Source organism: Anser brachyrhynchus, assembly GCF_964034855.1.
Source record: "Anser brachyrhynchus genome assembly, chromosome: 15".
Lineage (NCBI taxonomy): Eukaryota > Metazoa > Chordata > Aves > Anseriformes > Anatidae > Anser > Anser brachyrhynchus.
The window spans coordinates 2,321,137-2,325,559 of NC_137733.1; the positions used below are offsets into that span (position 1 = coordinate 2,321,137).

A 4,423-nucleotide genomic window follows, 5' to 3' on the forward strand; every position below is an offset into this window, starting at 1 on the left:
ACAGGAAGCTGATCATGTTGTAGACACGTGGATATTAGCCTCTAGCTCCATGTGGTTCAGAGTGAGCAGCAGTTGTGGGCAGGGACCCGCATGAGCAGTAGTCCCAGCTGCACTGATGTGAGTAAGGTAAGATTGTGCAGTGCCAGCGCTGCTCCTTTTCCCCATGCTGTTAAGGGAAAGCTTGTTGTTTGCTGCCATTTGGAAGCTGTGTGCTGCCTGACACAAAGTATCCCAGCGCAAGCTGGTGCAGTGCTTTCCGACCTGTTTAGCACTGTATGTACCACCAACACATGCAATTCGTGGTGTGCATGTTCACATGAACTCATACCATTGTACTCATGTCTGTGGGACAGCCCAGGGAACAACAGAAGTTCAAAATGTAGTCATGGCTTTTTTCCATATAAGTTGTCAGTAAAAGTTTTAATTAATCCAGATTTTTGTCTGAAATAACTATTCCAGTCTTGTCTTTAAGCTGAACGTTGTCTCTTTACCCAAACTGTCGATGCATGTGTTTACAAACTATTTCTGTATCTCCTGTCTGCTCAGCATGAAGCTGCTGGCTCCCATTTCACTCCTGCAACACAAATCATATCCTTTTATTTCCCCGGTGTCTTCCTGAGGATGTTCGTAAGATCATAAAGAAAGATTCATATATCAGAAGGATGATTTAAAATGTAGTTTTCATAGAATTTCTTCATTAAAGATGTATTTTCCCAAGGAGTTTATATCATCATTTTGACTAGAATATTCTACAAGAATGAACAACTTTTAATAACCGAAACTTGCGTTGTTTTAGTTGTCTCTGGAGTTTTCATCAAGTGTAAAGTTCACTTCTAAGTTCAATACTGTTTTCATTTTGGAGCGTTAATTGCCAAAACAACTTAAACTAGCTACTTTTCAGGTAGTTGTGTTTTTCCCATAAGGGATTCTTTTTGTGGTTTTTGGTTTTACCCGTATAACTCTTCAGTTATATTTTGAGATATGAGAAATAATGAGGCCAAAGCTGATATTCTGAATAGAAAACTACATATTTGATACTGTCTGTGATATTAGGAACTGTTTCTTCACCCACAGGAAGTGAGAATGTAGTAAAAATGTTTTGCACTCTTCTGTATGAGACTACTGTGTTACTGTTGAAGCATTCTGAATGTAATTTCTCACCATTGTTTTATGTCATGGAAATAAGAGAATCAGATATAAAACATAATTTTCAAGAGGCTTGGGGATGTTCTCTTTAAAATACTAATCTTGCATTCTAGATTCTTGATTCTTACATTTTATCGGAAGTGTAAATAGATAAAAATCCATCAAGCCAATAGGACATCAGGAGTAAAAGCAGATACATAACGAGATTTTAGAGAGAGAGCAATGACAAAGTTAAAGGAAAGTTCAGCTTCTTGCCTTTCCCACCATATGCACTAAGCAGCTACAGAGGGAATGGTAATTTCTTAGTGCCTCTATGGAAGTACCACTGCCCCTCGCTGCAGGGGCATGAAGGTTGGACACACTGCATTCGTTAACTTTACTTTTACTGTTACTTTTCATCTGTGATCGTGTGCTTACTCTTGCTGTAGGAAAGCACTGCATGTGCTTGCAGGATTTTGTGTCTGATGTGCGATCAGACATAAGACACTGCTTTTGAGTTGGGAGACAAACTGTGTTACCATTTATAATTTTGTTTCTGATAAACATCCCATGTGTTATTATCTGTCATCCTTTAGATGTTTATCAAGTTTTCATTTGACAAAGCTAAAAGCAGAATTGATTTCAAATCAGGTTTAAATTCAGCTGAAATTACTTTCTGAGCATATGGTACCACTTAAGGTCTCAAACAAGTGCAGACATAAGAAAAAAGAAAGCTAAGTAAGTGACACTGAGATCTAATGAAAAACTGTCAGAGAAAAACCAGTTCAAATTCTTTAAATCAATCATGATCAAAACAATTTATTGATTTATTAATGACATGTAATTAACAGGCAGTCACTGAACTGTGCACTCAAACCCAAGCAGTAATACCTGCTTGGTACTATATAGAATACTATAAACCACAATACCTGACACTCGCAAAATGTGGAGAAGTACCTACAAATTACTGTTCTATGCTGTACTGTTCTATAACTAATCCCCAAAAGTTCCTAGTCCATTTCACAGACTTGCCCTGTTTTGCATGAAGTCTTTGTTATGGGGTACAACACCCCATCCTCTGGCCAGGCAAAGGTTGTGATGCTGTTGGAGTGGCTGCTGGCAAATATCAAACTCATCTCTGACTGCTAATGTGGCACCCTCGTCTTTCTTCTCTTTGTTGCAGATCTCCATGTCTCTTGTATACCTTTTTTCAAGCAGACTCCTTTTTTCCTCTTAATAATTCCCTGCTTATTGTTTTATCTGGCAAATGGTCATTGACTTTAGCATTACCAGTTTGGGGGCAAATGATGCCTCAGTTTTGGTTATTTAGGCCCTTGTTTCTTTCCAGCTATTGGTAGCCAGCCATGTGCCTAGAGGAGGAGCCACAAGTATTCCCCCAACAGTGATCACGAGCACTTAAGAACATTAGCAGAAATATAGGTCATATGCAACTGAAGAAATGAGCAGAGGTTAGTGCAAATGGTTGTACTTTTTTCCCCTGAACTGCTATGCTCACCTTTAATCTTCACTTTACAAAAGAAGTTGACTTGATGTGCCATCTGCAGAAGTGCATTATTTGCTACTTCTACGGGTTGCATTGACAGGCAACAGTTTACTTGCTTTTACTGAAGATTAAATTTATTTTAATGAAGATGCATTCATTGAAGGCATTGTTACGGAGAGAATGACAATCAGCTGAGAACTCAGCTCTATTCTGGCAACATCTGTTTCTTCTGTCTTTAGTGCTCTACTTTCTGTATACTGTATTCGTGAATAGACCCTGAAATATAAACAACTGCTGATCATGGTGCTTGCTCTGATAACATAACTCATAATGTTGCCCTAATTACTAACATTATAAAACTGTCAGGTCTGGAACATTTGGTCTCTGAAGACAGCTCTCCAATTAATCTTTTCTTTTATTATTAGAGATCTTGCTATGTGATTGTCTTTTGGGAAGGAATGAGACGACTTTATGATACAGCGGTGTTTCTAAAGCTTTCAGTGATAATACTCAGAGCAAGAAGACTTCAGGGCTAATAGCAGTGTTAACCACGTCTTTTTTTTTTTCTTTCTATTGCAGCATCTGAAATACTGTAGTCCATACATTGACTAGCTTCCAAGTAAAGGAGATTTGCTTGCTCTTCAGGAGCTGCACAGCTACAGGTTTGTCTTCTTTGATCAGTGCATACTGATCCATACTTGAAAATATTTCTAAACACCATTAAGAGTGGTAGTTACTAGATATCCCTTGCTCAGATTCATTTATGTGTATGAACCCCCTGTCTCTCTTGCAAAAGAAACCAGAAATTCAGACCCAGTGTCAACCTGTCCCCCTCTGCTGAGAGAATTCGATCAACTGAGATCTCTCTTTTCTTTCCCTCCAGTGTCTTGCTGAGAGCAACCCAGCCTGTTGTTCAGCACCATCCAGCCTTTGTCACCCAGGGGTTTCAGGGCTGGTGAGGACCTGGTTCTGCACCAGGAAGGGGGCACTGCGAGCTGAGAAGGTCAGAGAGCTTTCCTCTACTAATAAAACCAGACCGCAGTGCCTTGCTTGAATTTTTTTATGATGAGGCCAATGTCTTGCAGTCCTGCAGGTTCTTCCTTTGCTCCTTTTCCAGTTTCTCTCTTCCCTTTTTCCTCCCCCGTGAACGTACATGGACATGAGTTATATGAGTTCATGTATTGCTCTGGTTTTTGTTTTGTTTGTTTGCTTTCTTTTTCCTTTTGAATCTGTGGTAACACTGAAAAACTGAAAAAGAATTTGCTCAAATCAGCCCAAAATAAGATTTTCTTCCTAGATTTTCTTGACAAAACAAAAAGCTCGAAAGGTATTCTGCTCTCTGGTCAAATCTGGAGATGTGCAAGAGTTTCAATACTTTCTTGTACCTGAGGGGTCGTATGTCTCCCAACTCACAGCAGAGCATCCTGTTCACAGAGTGATCAGCCGTAGTGTGAAGGGAAGGTCTCCTTCAGTCCCTGTTGCTAGTACTGTTTTACTTAATGTGAAATAGGATGACCGATCATGTCTACATGTCTTCTTCATTCAAAGCAGAGATTTGGACCTGGGTCTGTTACTTCCAAAAAATGCGCACTAGCCTGGATTATTGTAGTATGATCTCCCTCAATATTTCCAGGAGACATCGGTTTCTTTTCTCTAAGTAACTAAATGTTTACTGAAAGAAAATCCTTGTGCTTTATTCCAGTTGAGTGTCTGAGCCATGAAAATATGAAAATAAACTTGCCTACCTAGTTCAGTGTTTCTAAAAAAATATTTAATGTATATCAACAATTCTGA

At 39.1% G+C, this 4,423-nt stretch overlaps 1 long non-coding RNA gene across 1 annotated transcript; it reads left to right on the forward strand.

The window, feature by feature from the left end:
- The first annotated feature begins 2,183 nt into the window (after positions 1-2,183).
- LOC308178458 lies at positions 2,184-3,763 on the forward strand. Its single transcript, XR_013939777.1, has 3 exons — positions 2,184-2,594; positions 3,209-3,291; positions 3,513-3,763. It is a non-coding gene; the product is annotated as an uncharacterized lncRNA (long non-coding RNA).
- The last annotated feature ends 660 nt before the right edge of the window (positions 3,764-4,423 follow it).